Source organism: Lemur catta, chromosome 22 (genome assembly GCF_020740605.2).
Source record: "Lemur catta isolate mLemCat1 chromosome 22, mLemCat1.pri, whole genome shotgun sequence".
Lineage (NCBI taxonomy): Eukaryota > Metazoa > Chordata > Mammalia > Primates > Lemuridae > Lemur > Lemur catta.
In genome coordinates this window covers 19,546,691-19,563,025 of record NC_059149.1, presented here as the reverse complement: position 1 = coordinate 19,563,025, position 16,335 = coordinate 19,546,691, and the positions used below count along the sequence as shown (strand labels likewise).

The following is a 16,335-nucleotide window of genomic DNA, read 5'->3' as shown; positions in this document are numbered from 1 at the left end:
AAAGCAACCTACGTTTCCCAAATCCCACCTGGCATTTGGTTTTCCTGGCTCCTAGGCCCATTCTAACTACATCTGCAGTCAGGGATGGAGAAGGGGGCGACGGGAAGGGAGTGGGGGAGCGTTGTTAAATTAATTCCCTTCCCCAACAAACTACCTCTTTGCCAAAGTCAGGAACGCCTCCCCCGGCCCTTCGGCTCCAAGGAAACCAGAGACAGCAGAAATCCTGCTCCTCACAGCTCAACTTAAACTCTCCAGAGTCGCCTCGCTCCTCATCCGCCTTTCTCCACCCAAAATTCTGGACGTCGAGAGCCCCACAGAATGGAAGTTGAGGGAGCGCGGGCATGGGGACTACGGCCACCAAGGCCTCTTGGAGAACTCGACCCCGTGTCCCTGGCACCCAAACCACAACCCCGCTCCGCCTCCTCCCCCCGCCAGGGGCCTTCCCGGAGCACCCGGGACGCGGCCGGCCTCCTCCCCAGGGCCAGAAAAAGAGGGGCGGGGAGGCAGGAAGGGGATTCTGCAGTCGCCAGCGCGTCCCCGGAGGCTCACCCGGAAGACAGCGTCGGCCGGTCCCGGGGGAGGGGGCGGACTGTCCGCCTGGGGGCCGTGAAGGTGGCCGCAAGAAGACCAGGAGCCTACGGAGGAGGGATGGGCCCAAGGCCAGGCCCCACAGGGTCAAGCGTCCCAGAGCCGTTACTCTCCCGCCCCTGCGGCGCGCTGCCCTCGGTTGCCAGGGGCTGCGGACGCGCAGGCATTACCTGTAAACGAAGCAGCTTCTCCTGCCAAGGGCGGAGTGGCGGTCAGCCCCCACGACCCACCCCCCGGCAGCGGTCCTCCCTGCGAGACCACAGCAGAGAGGTCCACACGTCGCCTGGCTGCCTCGGGCCCAATGGCCGCCCTTCCCACCTCGGCTACTCGGCGCCAACCGCCGCAGCCAGCGCCATCTTAGGATCTCATTGTGGTGGGAGAAGAGGGGCGGGGGGGCTGCAGAGGGGGCAACGCGCAGGGAGACGTGCGCCGTCTCCTCGGCAACGGCCGCGCGGGGGCGAGAACTCGCCCGGGCGGGAGCCGCAGTGCGACCGACGCGCTAGGCTGGAGTCATGTGACCCGCCGGAGCCTGTGGGGTCACTTCTGGCTCTTCAGCCGGGGCCGGAGGACGCAAACGCACAGCCGGAGACTACGAGTCCCAGAAGGCCAGCTCGAACTGGGGTTACAAATACTCGCCCTCCGCGAGGTGGAGGACTACAGATCCCGGCATGCTGTGCGCTTCCCGCGCAGAGCGCGGAACGAGACGCTCGAGGCCTGTGCGGAGGCGCGCTGACGACCGTTCGGCCGCGGGGACGGGCGCGGGGGCGCGCTCTGGCTTTCTGTGAGGGCGTCAGCTCCGGGCCGTGCCGGAAGAAGAACAGGCCGGGGTAGCTCTTCCATTCCCTGCCCGCCCACGTCCCAGTCACGAAGGGATGGAAACAAAAGAGCCCTTGTAATCTAGTCCAACTCTAATTTCACACGTCAGGAGATAAATCCATGGAAATTAAACAATTTGCCGAACATCATATATAGCTAGTCAGTGGAAGAATCATAAATATTGTTAATAATTAACACCTCTTTTGATTAATGCCCTTTTTTCTTAGAACCAAATCATTTTATTCAGAATTTAATATCGGTAATTTTCTCTGAATTCCCTTTGTATTTATACTCTTACGTTAGCAGGTCTATTAAGATTAGTAATTTGGCAGGACCTCCCTTTGAGACAACAACAAAAATTTGGTAAAGTGACAATGAGTCTTCAGTGTGCCTGGCTGAAAAGTTAAAACACCTGTCAAAGGCCGGGCGCGGTGGCTCACGCCTGTAATCCTAGCACTCTGGGAGGCCGAGGCGGGCGGATCCCTCGAGGTCAGGAGTTTGGGACCAGCCTGAGCAAGAGCGAGACCTCGTCTCTACTAAAAATAGAAAGAAATTATCTGGCCAACTAAAAATATATAGAGAAAAAATTAGCCGGGCATGGTGGCGCATGCCTGTAGTCCCAGCTCCTCGGGAGGCTGAGGCAGGAGGATCGCTTACGCCCAGGAGTCTGAGGTTGCTGTGAGCTAGGCTGACGCCACGGCACTCACTCTAGCCCGGGCAACATAGCGAGACTCTGTCTCAAAAAAAAAAAAACACCTGTCAATTTTAGTTGAATGCAAGGGCAGTCTATTTTTAGACAGTTTGTAATTGTGGGACAAGATGATTTTTTTAAAAAGCAAAATAAGCCTGGGGAGGAATGAAGAATGGGCTTCTGGGTTCCACCAACAGCCAAAACAAATTGTTCTCAATTACCAACAGGAATTGTTCACAAAAACAATTAATAGAATTGAATCTCCGTACACAATTCAGATAATAGAGCTCTTCCAGCCCACTGCAATTTGCTACTGTTTCTAGGTTCAGTCATCAGTGCAATGATCCTTGACACTACCATTCATTTGTAATTTTTTTTTTTACGTTCTGTGTGTCTAATATCACTAAGCACCGAGGTAACAAAAACTTAGTCACTTTCCTTGAAGAGCTCATATTTTAGTGAAGGATAGGAGAATGCGGTGTGATGTAAAGAAATTCTGTATTCTAAAAGTGCTGTAGGAGCTCAGAGCAGAGAGCAATTAACCAGTGAGGTGTTTATTGTAGTCCAGAATGCCCTATCCTAATTACACCACTTTAAGATCTTGGACTAGTTACTTAACCTTTCTGAGCCTCAATTGCCTCATCTATGAAATGAGGAGGAAGAAATAATACTGCCTACTTTGAAGGGATTAAAAAAACTTTTCTTCGAGTTTATTTTATACCAGACACAGTATTAAGCACTTCAGCTGTTGTGATTTTCTTAATCCTCACAACTACCCTGAAGAGGTTGGTTCTGCATCTGACCCATTTTACAAATAGAAGGTTCAATAAATCAAAGTTTTAGCAGCTCCAAGTGGTAGAGCCTAGATTTAAACCAAGGTCTGCCTGATTTCTTGGAAGGATTTGTTTTTATTATTATATAAGAAAACACATAGAAAAAAGCACTAGCAAATGGTAAGGCCCCCAAATAATTAGCTATTATCATCATCATTTTGTTTTGCACGTGTATATTATTAAAGTGTATGTAGAAAATGTCATTAAAACAATTCAAAGAAATTAAAAAGCATGACTGAAATTATCACAGCTGGTCGTCATTATGTTTTCTGAATTTATGAAACCCCAAAATGTTAATACTATTATTTGTTAGGTGGTAGGAGGAATTTGAGAAATATTTACATTAAAAAGGTCCTTGTACTCAAGTATGGGTATTGCTGATCTTTGTAGCGGAAGGATGACAAAAAAAAAAAACTAAAAAACTACAAAATTATCCCTGGCTTCCAAAAATTTAACATCTAATTTAAAAAACAAATCTTATCAAAATGAATCAGTTTAGTATCAGTAGTGTGTGACTATACCAAATAAATTGTATAGACAGTAAGTGCTTTACTAATTCAAAGAAAAAAGGCGATGTATTGTCTCAGAGATAATGATCACTCCAGGATTTCTATGTAGGACAAAATTAGAGGCAGAAATCTGTGGAAATGTAGGCCGGGCGCGGTGGCTCACGCCTGTAATCCTAGCTCTGGGAGGCCGAGGCGGGTGGATCGCTTGAGGTCAGGAGTTCGAGACCAGCCTGAGCAAGAGTGAGACCTCCGTCTCTACTAAAAATAGAAAGAAATTATCTGGCCAACTAAAAATATATATACAAAAAAATTAGCCGGGCATGGTGGCTCATGCCTGTTAGTCCCAGCTACTCGGGAGGCTGAGGCAGTAGGATCGCTTAAGCCCAGGAGTCTGAGGTTGCTGTGAGCTAGGCTGATGCCACGGCACTCACTCTAGCCCGGGCAACAAAGTGAGACTCTGTCTCAAAAAAAAAAAAAAAAAAAATCTGTGGAAATGTAAGTAGGAAACAGAAAAGTGGTCCCTAAGAGATAAACATTAAAACTGTGTTTTATTTTCTACACTTAGGAAAACAACCTAACACATACGTTAAAGATGGGGGTGGAGAGGGGATCTAAATGGCAGAATGGTGTTCAAGGAAATGGGGCACACTAGGAACACAGAAAATACATCCAGAATAAGCAATGGACAACAAACAGACTGGCTGAAGTAGAGGATTTATATGGGGTGAGGGATGGGGAGATGGGGTAAGGCAAGATTGATTAACAGAAAGTCTTAACTACTGATCTGAAGAGTCTGGGCTTTGTTCTGCAGATAGCATGAAACCACTTGAGATTTTGGAAGAGGACAATGCTGTAATGAAATGGTTATTTTAAGACTTCGATCTAGTGGCGATGTTTAGTACACACTAGGAAGAGGAGAAGAGAAGGGAGAGACAAGGAGAGCAGGCGGTAACTGGCGTGAAGTAATTAAGGACTAGCCTAAGGTATTAGCAGAACAAATAAAGGACTGGAATTTTCATCAACATAATCTAAATCAGTTGTCATGAGGTGTAAACTATTTCTTTCTGTTCTTTGGTATTTAGTAGGACGGTGATCAGGTGGTACTTACAGTATAACATTTTGTGCTCTATTGTTTGCCTCTTTAATATAGTCTATATGTTGTTATCCACAGATGGATTGTAAGCAGGGCTATAACAAAAACCCTGTCTTTTATAGTTCTATTTATCCCAATGCCTTGCAATTCATTTATTTTGACGTTCATTAGTTTGGTCTTAGAAACAATAGCTATCTGCAATACCTAACTTTAACCTGCAGATGGTGCTAGAACCCAAAGGAAAAATCTCCAGTGACCAAGACTACCATTACAACTGAATTTTCTTGTTTTTATTATGTGATTTTTGACACACCCAAAAGAATATACGACATATATGTAAACTATAAAGTACAATAATGAAAGAAACACTCAAGAACCCACGATCTAACCTTAAAAATAGAATTTAATCAATAAGCTTAAGGACCTCACATGCTTTTCTGCAAACTCATTCCTCTTCTTTTCAGACATAAATACTATCCAGAATTCAGTGATCATTCATTCATATATTCTTTATATATTCTTTATGTAACTATGGATCCATAAATAGTATGTTGTTTTGTTTTGCTTTTTTTCAAGCTTTATATAAATTGTACCATACTGAATATATTCTTGCTTGACTTCTTTCATTCAACATTATGTTTCTGAGATTCCTCCATGTTGATGGGTGTAAGCACAAAATCTGTTAAGAACAAAATGTTAAATTTACTTTGGAATATTTGTAAAAAGGTATAACTGATTTTAACTTGGATTTGTAGGTAACTTGATGGAGGAAGAGATTGGTCATGCCAAACAAGAGACTAGTTGGAAACCTTTGTCCTAGTTCTTATACCTGTTGGTTAAACTTAAGGACAATTACTTCTATGCCTAAATCTAGCCCAGAGTTTCTTAACCTTGGTACTATTTGTATTTTGGGCTGGACAATTTTTGTTGTGGGGGCTTTTCTATGCACTGCAGATTGTTTAGCAACATCTCTGGCCTCTACCCACTGGATGCCTGGAGCAACCCCCTCCCCAGTTGTAAAAAGCAAAAATATCTCCTGATGTTGATTGCCAAGTAGGCCCTGGAATTGGGGGAGGGGGAGGGATTTTTCTTATGTACCTCTTTGGCTCAACAACCTGAAGTTAATATATAATTAAATCAGGTAGCTATTATATAATTATATCAACTAATTATAGCAAATCCTCATGCATAAGTAATGTTTCCAAACTTTTCTTACCTTGCTCTGTTTTCCCTATATCTAATTACCATGACATCTCTCATTACTGCCTACTTTGGACTCTTTATTATTAGATTTAAAAACACCTAATTACTGCTGTCAACATACAATATTAATGTTTATACCAGTCTGAGCTGTCCTTTCCTTCAGAACCAATTTTCTCTCAAGAATCATTCATTCAATAAATGTAACCCTTCTGATTCTGATAATTCCATCCATACTTGCAATTTCTTCAGTCTTTACATGGCTTTACTTCTACAGAGTTGTAATTACTGTACAATTCTTCCTATATTTTCCCTGTATGTACTCTTAGGAGGGGGTTATGATTTTATCCCAACTTCTCCATTCATTGCACATCTGGTTAGAGTGCAATAGTGTAGTCCTCTGTAAAATGCTTATTCCCAGGACATACCAAGTTGGAGAAGTTTAAACAAAGATATGAGTAACAAGAAAAAGACTACAATGAAAATAACCTATATTTTTTTCGTAGCCTCCCACCATCCCTACAGCGGAACTCTATTAAATATAACTAGAATGTAGATTGTTAAGTATGTAGAGAAATTGAGTAATTAGATGGGACAGTTTACAAAATATGGAAAAATGAGCTGATACAGATTTTGTTTCCTACTTCATATGAAAAATGTTAGAAAGGCAAGGAAATAAAACCTCAGCTTTTACTTTAAAAATCCTGTTATAGAAAACAAAATTATATGATAAGGACTCACAATTGCCATGATTATAAGGGAGTAATCTGGAGTGGCTTTATAGAAGATGAACTCTGGGTCAGACACGTGTCTTTATTCAGAAAAATAAGCAGAGCTGCAGGTGACAGCTAGATTTGGTGTATGCATGCACATGAGTGTGGCCCAACAGAGGAATATGCAGTGTGATTGGAGTTACAATGATCTACATTACAGTCATTGCATTATGTAGGGTAGCTACAGCTGGGTATGTTATCATTTTTTCTATTTTACCATAAAAAGTCTTCTGCACTGCATTTCTTCTTCCCTAAGAAAGATTCTAGGGTCAGAGGAGAACTACCAAAATATGTGTGAACGGAGATTAACCAGGTAAGAGAAGTTAGACTGCTCTCTCTTTACCAGGAGAGTACTAAATAATTTCCAGGGTTTAAAAAATGGTGATGTTGGATGATGGGAGTGAACCAAGACTCCATCCTTGATCTTGATGAAGAAACAAGTAAAACTTTGTCATTAGATAAAGCAGAATGCTGTAGGGCAGGGGCTGACGAACTTTTTCTGTAAAAGGTCTGATTTAAATATTTTTGGCATTGTGGGTTATACAGTCTGTTGTAACTACTCAGCTCTATTGTTGTAGAAGGACAGCAGCCATAGGCAATGTGCAAATGAATGAGCATGGGTATGTTCCAATAAAACTTTATTACGGACACTGAAATTTAGATTTTATATAGTTTCCACATGTCACAAAATACTAACGTTCTTTTGATTTTTTTTTTCAACCATTTAAAAATATAGGCTGGACACGGTGGCTCACGCCTGTAATCCTAGCACACTGGGAGGCCAAGGTGGGAGGATCGCTTGAGATCAGCAGTTCAAGACCAGCCTGAGCGAGAGCAAGACCCAGTCTCTACAAATAATAGAAAAATTAGCTGGGCATGGTGTCAGATACCTATAGTCCCAGCTACTCGGGAGGCTGAGGCAGGAGGATTGCTTGAGCCCAAGGGTTTGAGGTTGCAGTGAGCTACGATGATGCCACTGCACTCTCACTGGGGTGGCAAAGTGAGACTCTGTCTCAAAAAAAAAAAAAAAAAGAGCTCACAGGAGAATAAGGGAAGCCAGCCATGTTCAGCTACTCGGAGCAGGACTACCAAGGGAGCTGGTGGGGTCCTTGTCTAGTGGAAGCCCTGGAGTCAGTTCTGGTCAGCAGAGCTGGGTGGCTCTCAGGAAGGAGAATAGAGTGTTGGGGAAAGGAGCAAGGACTATCAGGGACGTACTACTGGCACCACTATGTCACAGTAGCTAACCACGAAGACTATGAGGAAATAAGGGCTCCTGCTTCACTTCTGCCTTCCAAACCTCACAAAAATGTCTCTTTTCTCAGCCCTAACCCAGAGCAATACAAGGAATAGCATTCTAGGACACAGTTCTAGGTTGGCCAAGTTTGCACTGTAGGAAACCACCACATTCTTGCTACAGTCATGCACCACATAATATGTTGGTCAATGATTGATTGCATATACAACGGTGGTCCCATAAGATTATAATGGAGCTGAAAAATTCCTATCACTTAGTGATGTCGTAGCTGTGTGACATCATATGGCAATGCATTATTCAGGTGGCTGTGATAATACTGGTGGAAACAAACCTACTAGGCTGCCAGTCATATAAAATATAACATGTACAATTATTTACAGTACATAATACTTGGTAATGATAATAAATGACTATGTCACTGATTTACCTATTTACTATACTATGCTTTTTTTAATCATTATTATAAAATGCACTCCTACACATATATGTAAAACAGCCTCAGGCAGGTCCTTTAGGAGGCATTCCAGAAGAAGGCATTGTTATCACAGAAGATGACAGTTTCATGTGTGTTATTGCCCTTGAAGACCTTCCAGTGAGACAAGATGTGGAGATGGAAGACAGTGGTATTAATGATCCTGACCTAGGCTAGTGTGTGTGTTTATGTCCTAGTTTTTAACAAAACAAAGTTTAAAAAGTGAAGAAAACAAATATAAAATTTCAAAAATAGAAAAAGTTTATAGAATAATAATGTATAGAAAGAAAATATTTTCGTACAGCTATACAATGTGTTTTAAGCTGTTATTTAAAAGAAGTCAAAAGTTAAAAAAAAAACTAAAAAGGTTATAAAGTAAAAAAATTACAATAAGCTATGGTTAATTTATTATTGAAAAAAGAAAAAAATTTATAAATGTATTGTAGCCTTAATGTACAGTATTTATAAAGTCTACAGTAGTGTACGGTAATGTTCTAGGCCTTCACATTCACTCACTGCTCATTCACTAATTCACCCAGAGTAACTTCCAGTGCTCCAAGCTCTACTCATAGTAAGTGCCCCATACAGATGTACCATTTTTAAAAAATCTTTTATGCCATATTTTTACTGTACCTGTGATATGTTTAGATATGTTTAGATACATAAATACTTACCATTGTCGGTTATGGTATTCGGTACAACAACGTGTTGTACAGGTTCTGTAGCCTAGGAGCAGTAGGCTGTACCACATAGCCTAGGTGTTTATTAGGTTATACCATCTAGATTGTGTAAGTACTTTCTGTGATGTTGGCACAATGATGAAATTGCCTAATGATGCATTTCCAAGACCTCCAGTGGATGCCTGAAATCTTGGATAGTACCAAACTCTATATATACTATGCTTTTTCCCCATACCTACATAACTAGGATAAAGTTTAATTTATACATTATGCACAGTAAGAGATCAACAATAATAACTAATAATCAAATAGCACAATTATAACAGTATACTGTAATAAAAGTTATGTGAATGTGATGTTTCTCTCTCTGTCTCTCTGCCTCTCTCTCTCTCTGTCTCTCAAAATATTTTAGCATTTTTGGACCACAGTTGACTTCAGGTAACTGAAACTGCAGAAAGTGAAACTTTGGGTAAGGGAAGACTACTTCCTAAACCTTGTTAAAACCTTAGAACACTTTAACTTCGTTTACATTCCTTGGTTATTGAGTTACATAGAAATTGGAATAGGCAAAAAAAAAAAAGGTGACTTAGAATATATACATCACAGATACAGCAAAAGGGCACATGTAATATGGTTGATTCATTGGTGAAATAGTCATGGGAGATGACATGTTAGGCTTCCCAGGCATCTTTATGGAACCAGGCAATCTCCCATTAAACTGGATAGATCCCTTTTTCTTTTTTCTTTAAATTTCCTGATTGTACAGTAGGAGAATGGCCCACACTGCAGAGCCTTCCTTGCTCACAACAGATCCCCGTCTGTCAAGGTCTATGGGCCGGAGTAGTGGTGTGGCCCCAATGTGTGGGTGTCATATATTAATATCTAGATGTACATTGAAATACAGGTGCTGGGATAATTGGATTCTCTCTCCTAGAGATGTGGGATTTGTATAGAAAAACACAGAGGCTAAAATGTCATTGAAACTAAAACATTTTAAGGGTTGCATACTACAAAATAAGTCTAAGTACTCCTCTTGGTGAAGTTTTTGAAGCTGTCCTTATTCTGCCTTCCCTGGGCTTAAGTCAGTCTGTCATTGATTCTATTACTTACCTCAATATCCCTCCAACAAATCCAATTTTATTTTTGGTCTACATGACTGGATGAAACTTATTTCTTTCGCTTGTAAACAAAATGAAAAGCCAGTATAAGTATATGACTCTGAGATTGGGCCTCAATATTTCAGAATCTTTGATCGCTGGAGGCAGGCAAAAAATGTCTATTCTAAAAGTTTTAGAATTTTTCCTCAGTGTATCTAAGGGGGAAGCAGGAAAAAAACACTTCAATCTTAGAGGATTCACTTTGTTGTGTACTCTTGGTCATGCACATGTGAGTCAGGTACCTAGCTTTTGTTTTTAAGGGAGTTCTAGTTAATGGTACAGTCATCCAAGTGCAAAGATAAAATTTTTAAATGTAAATTTTAAAAGTTTAATATACCAAGTTCTTGTCTTAAATGCATGTGCAGAAAAAATAAGTTATTTGAACCATATATATGCCAACCAATAAATTAATCAGGATGTGTATAGAATTATATACAAATGTTTCTTTTTTCTCAACATAATGTACAGTTATTTTGAAGTGAAAGCAAGAAACTACATCTCAGAGCATTATATTTAGGTTGTCTTACTTTTTCTAAGAAATAAAAATAGTAAAAGCTGAATAAACAAGACAAATTTAAAATTCAAGTATGTAAATACATTTCTGTCAAACATGTATTTTTAAATTTTCTGCTGGAGTCCAGAAATTTTGTCAGCATAGCTAACAACCCTGGGATTCTACTTTCAGATATGGTCATAAGAATATAAATCATCCTGTATTTTCAAGTTAGTTGAATGACACTTTATGAGGAGATAAAATTTTCAGAATCTAAAAAGTAGACAAAAGAGGCACATATAGAGATTGGATTTAGGTATCTGAATGAAAGATATTTATAGCAAATTTATCAAAGAAAGCAGAGGCATCATCACTGATGGTAGAATGAAAGCAGATATCTTGTGACCTTCCATCTTCTTTATTCCTAAAGGCATATTTTAAAATGTGGTTTTACTTAACAAGAGCTCTTGTTTTCTTTTCTCCCCACATATTTTTTATACACTATAGCTGAATTTCTTCTTCATGTGTTAAGTGTAAAAAAATCTGTTTTCTATTAGAATTTAACATGTATTTGGTTGAAATTGTTTTTTTAATGACATGCGACCTTATGGAGAGATTCTTCTTTAATAAGAAAGATGTTATTGTTCAGAAGCACAAAATATATGCAGTTCCGAACGCCTTGCATACACAGCAAAAGAAAAACAAACATATTCCTTAACCAGAGTGCTTTTTATTTTTTGCAGGGGAGAAAAAGTGGAATAAGAAAACAACTTTTGCACTTTTCCTGTTAAGGAACCAATGTAGACTTGTATAAATAATCGGAGAAAAAAAATTCCAAGTAGATAGGTGAGAAACCTCTGAAAAAAGAGTGGTGAATAAGCATTTCATTTTATCTTAACAGGTGAGCAGGGGATGATACAGGTTTTGTGGAACCTGAGGCTAAACATGTTTGGAGATCTGTCAAATGTCTATCAATATTACTTCTCACATGTTTCCTGTAGCAAGCCTAGAGGGAGTGCAGTCAAGATATGAGCAAAATAACAGAGGACTCTGGGAAGGAAGAAACAATAGTGCATTGAAAAAATTCCTTCTCTGCATTCAGCTTTCCTGTTTTGGAACCTCAGAGTTGTTAGGGTGGAAAGGCTTAGTAGGTGCTCACGGCGCAGGTGGAGAAAGATTTGTCATGCAGAAATTAAGATATAAAAGTAAAATTTATTTTATCTTCTTAGAGAAGAGAGAAAGAGAGAGAGACATGGCATGGCATCCCAAAGAAAGAGAAGGGAGATGCCAGCATAGAGGCCAAGTGCCTAGATGATTTGCTGATTTTAAGGGGGACAAAGAGGAAAAAAAAAGTGATTTCAGTTCATAACAAAAGCGGCAGGAGGTAGACAACAAAAACTGCAAGGATGTCAAAGTCCAAGACTTGGTTTCCTGCCTTCTTGAAGAAGGGATTATCACAGGAGATGTGACTCTGTCCTCGAGCTATGGTTGAGGCTTGGAGCTTGTTCTCTTGCTGTTTCTTCAGGAACTCTGTAAAAGCAGATTCAAAAAAAAAAAAAAATTTTTTTAAAGAGAGAGCTTTACATCTCTTTTCCATCCATTCAGCTTTTTCAGGAGTTGTGCAAAACAGAACTCCTGCGGGGTACCCATTAGTGAGAGAACTCATAGGATTGATCTTTAACCAGTACTGGGGAAGTTGTAGGATTAGGTGTTTTCCTATGTGGCATCAGGTATTTTCCTGTTATTTTTGCAAGGCTGCCCCTTTCAAGAGTAACATAACAGAATTCAATCAAAGAAGCAGAACTTCTAGGTATATTAGGGGGTTGATTTAATACAGTTGTGGGAGCTCCTTAAGCACTCTCTGAAAGACTGCTGTCTCCACAGGTGATATTGGAGCTCAAAGTATGCAGGGCAGGTAAGTGAGAGGGCAGATGGGTGTAATGGAAGCAGGAGCTGGAGACCGTGAGGATGGACTGAAACCTGTGTCTGGTTCTTGTTGCCTCTGACCTTGGTGACATGGGCGTCCTGCAGAAGCCAGACCCTTTGTCATGTGCTAAAAGGAAGATCCAAATTATATCCAGGGGAAGGTGGAGCAGTTGAGACCCGGCCACTCTTATGCCATCAAGGCATGTGACAGCACAGGTGAGCTACAAAGATAGCTGCCACTTCCTTCCTACCCTCCAGATCTCATGCCAGAATCCCTCTTGTGGTAATCCTATGGAAACAGAAAGGAAAAGGAATTCTGGGAAACGTAGTTCGGCCTAGCCAAGCTGACACATTGCAAAGCACCTCACTTTTTCTTGGTTCCTTTTCCTCATCTTCCTCTTTATCCATCTTTACACTTATTTTTTAGTTCATATTGTCAGGATCTTTCTCAGAAAGTCTATGTGAAGGTGGATTTTTTTTTTTTTTTTTTTAGTTCTTGAGTCTCCACAATGTCTTTATTCTATCTTCATACTTGATTGGTAGCTTGGCTGTGTAGATAGTCCTCATTAGGAAAATATAAATTCCCTCAGCATTTTTAAGGCATTGTTCCCGTGGAACAGGATGCTGCCATTCTTAGTCTCAGTCCCTTATACGTCATTTCAAGTCTTCTGAAAGTGTTTTGCAACCTTTCGCTAACACTGTTGTTCAAAATTTCATCACAGTGTGCCCAAGGGGTGGGTGTTTTTGGTTTTGTTTTTTAATTCATTGTGCTGGGCACTAAATAGGCTCTTTCATCATCATCTCCTTCAGTTCTGGGAATTATTTGTCCATTACTTCTTTGATAATTCACTCTTCAATGTTTACTGTGTTCTCTTTGAAATGTCAGTTAGTGGATGCTGGATTTCCTGAATTAGACCCCTAATTTTCTTATCTTTTCTATTTTGCAGATCCTTGTCATTTTATTCTACTTTCTGGGAGGTCTCCTTGAAAATATATTCTAAACTCTTTCAGTGACTTTTTCTCAGACTATTGTATTAATTTCCTCGAGATCTTTCTTCTTCACTAATTGTTCTTTTGTAAAAAAAAAATAGCATTTTATTTTTGTCTCTTATTTCTCTGATAATATTAATAACTATAGTCTGGGGGGAGTTTTCCTTTGCAAATATCTCCCTTTAAAAAACAAACAAACCTCTCTGCCCACTTCCTCCTTGTAGTAATACTACACTTACTGCTCAGCTCCTCTTGTTAGCTGTCTCCAGTATCTCCCCTTCCATTCTTTCTTAAACTCACTCTGACCAGGTTTCACCCCACGTACGAATGAAACTGAACTCTTAGGGTAAGTGCATGAAATCCAACTTGTAGACAAACTAATCTGAGATGTGAATCTTAATGACCTCGCAATTCTATTTAGTTAATCCCCTTTAAAAAACTGTGCCTTACAGCTGAGGTCCCCAACCCCTGGGCTGCAGACTGGTACTGATCAGTGGCATGTTAGGAACTGGGCCACACAGCAGGAGGTGAACAGTGGGCAAGCCAGCGAAGCTTCATCTGTATTTACAGCCGCTCCCCATTGCTCGCATCACCGCCTGAGCTCTGCCTCCCGTCAGATCCACAGTGGCATTAGAATCCTCCTGTAAACTGTGCATGCGAGGGATCTAGGTTAAACACTCCTTGTGTGAATCCAATGCCTGATGATCTGAGGTGAAGCTGAGGTGTTGACCCTAGCAGTGGGGAGCGGCTGCAAATATATTAATAGATTATCATAAGCAGAGAGGTTTGACTGCACAATAAATATAATGTGCTTGAATCATCCCCAAACAACCCTGCCTCCGGCCAGTCCGTAGAAAAATTGTCTTCCATGAAACGGTCCCTGGTGCCAAAAAGGTTGGGGACCGCTGCCTTAAAGTATGCATCCCAACCCTTCTGATTCTAGACGATCTCCTCAAAATGGGGGATCCAACCTGCTCCTGTTGTATCATTCTTTTCTCATACTTTCAGCCAGTTATCTCAGGTCTCATTCTCATTTTAGCTTTGGTACAATTGTGCGAGGTCACAATTTTGGCCTTTCTTGATGACAGTTTTTCCACCATATTCTGACGATACATCCACAGTCTAAAGGAATAATATTGCTCCTAGCAAGTTCAGTTTTTTTTGCATGCCTCCACAATTCTGACCCTAGATTCCATTTTTATTACCTGATTATCTTTTTCCAGGTTTCTACTGAGGCGGTGATCCCAGCCAAGTCCCTGATAGACAGCAGAGTCTGTCTTAAAGAGTGAAGAATGCAGATTGAGCTGGATTACCTTTGACTTCTGGCTCTGCTTGACCTTGGGCAAGTGACTTCAACCTCTGTGCCTCAGTTTCCTCATTTGTGAAATAGAGGTAATTAACAGTACCTACTCATAGGGCTGTTGTAGCTGAATGAGCTAATATAATTACCATGTCTAGCACTAATAAGTATGCTGCATGTGTTAGCTACTGTCATTATTATTGTCCCTTCTCTGAGGAGGTGAACACAGGGCTTATTACTTGCTTGAATGGGTAGAAAGCAAAAGGGATACAAGGAGGAAAAATAGGTTTGTATTTCAAAATAATCTCATTTTACCACAGAGGTAATTATAAAATTAGCCAAATAATACCATATTTTTGCTTTTGAAATTTAATGTTAGCAGCTTGAATTCTCTACAATCATGAGTGTATAATTTCCACTTCTGTGTGTGTAAAGCACTTCAGCCAAGTTGTTTTTTTTTTTTCCCCATAAGCCATCAGGATTACCTTTTCCTTAGTACGCGTCGAAATTTCTGAATGACAGGAAAATGTATTAAAGATCAAACACCAGCAATGTTTGAGTCCAGTAAATGAAGAGGAATAGAAAGAAAAGACAACTTTGACATTTTACTGGAATCTGAGTTAATAAATGGGACCACAGAACAAATAGCAAACAAATGCTTGAGTTACATCACCATGAAAAAAGAAATAACAAACCCCATTTCCAGTCTGAAACTATTACACAATATGATTAATGGAGCTAACAAGTTGCCGATTACACATTAGAAAATCTTCTAGAGGATTTTATAACAAAAGGAACAACTTGTTCAGAGTATAATCGATGCTCACAGATAAATTTCACAACTTTGCACCTCAGGGAATACGTTTGCTTTTCTCAAAGATCAAGTAAACCGACCATTTCATCTTGGCAATTATTAGCCTGCCTCATGTTTTATAACTAAGAAAAATTTGGCTTCTTTCCATATTTTAATTGAAATGATTTTTTTTTTGAGAGACAGAGTCTCACTCTGTTGCCCAGGCTGGAGTGCAGTGACATGATCATAGCTCACTGTAATCTCAAACTCCTGGACTCAAGCAATCCTCCTGCCTCAGCCTCCTGAGTAGCCAGGACTATAGGCGTGTGCCACCATGCCTGGCTGATTTTTAATTTTTTTGTAGAGATGGGGTCTCACTGTGTTGCCCAGGCTGATCTCAAACCCCTGGCCTCAAGTGATCCTCCTGCCTCAGCCTCCCAAAGTGCTGGGATTACAAGCGTGAGCCACCTTTCCCGGCCTGAAATGACATTTTAATTCATATCTTCATAGGTAAAATTTTATTATCCTTAGTACCTACAAAGCAAAGTTTGGTTTTACTTAATCTTCAGTTGAGCATTTCTGAAGTTAAAGTACAAATATTCTCTAGATGAAAACAATAATAAGAGGTTAAAAATAAATATCTTTATAAAGATATATTATTGGATCTTTCATAAAAAGTCATACAAATGGAGGGGGGAAGAGAAAATATCAGAGTAATGGGATTTGTCCTTGAGTCTCCTTTTTTTTTTTTCCCCTTCCAGTTAAA

At 40.3% G+C, this 16,335-nt stretch overlaps 1 protein-coding gene across 24 annotated transcripts in view; it reads right to left on the bottom strand.

The window, feature by feature from the left end:
• PCM1 (pericentriolar material 1) overlaps positions 1-1,042 on the bottom strand; it is an 87,439-nt gene extending 86,397 nt beyond the window's left edge. For 5 of the 24 annotated variants that reach the window (XM_045535496.1, XM_045535493.1, XM_045535498.1 and 2 more), the window contains exon 1: positions 759-1,011. The gene's annotated coding sequence lies outside the window, so the exon portion shown is untranslated. Of the gene's footprint in view, positions 1-758 lie in introns of all 24 variants that reach the window. The other 19 variants (XM_045535505.1, XM_045535500.1, XM_045535506.1 and 16 more) reach the window with 7 other exon arrangements.
• Between the last annotated feature and the right edge of the window lie 15,293 nt (positions 1,043-16,335).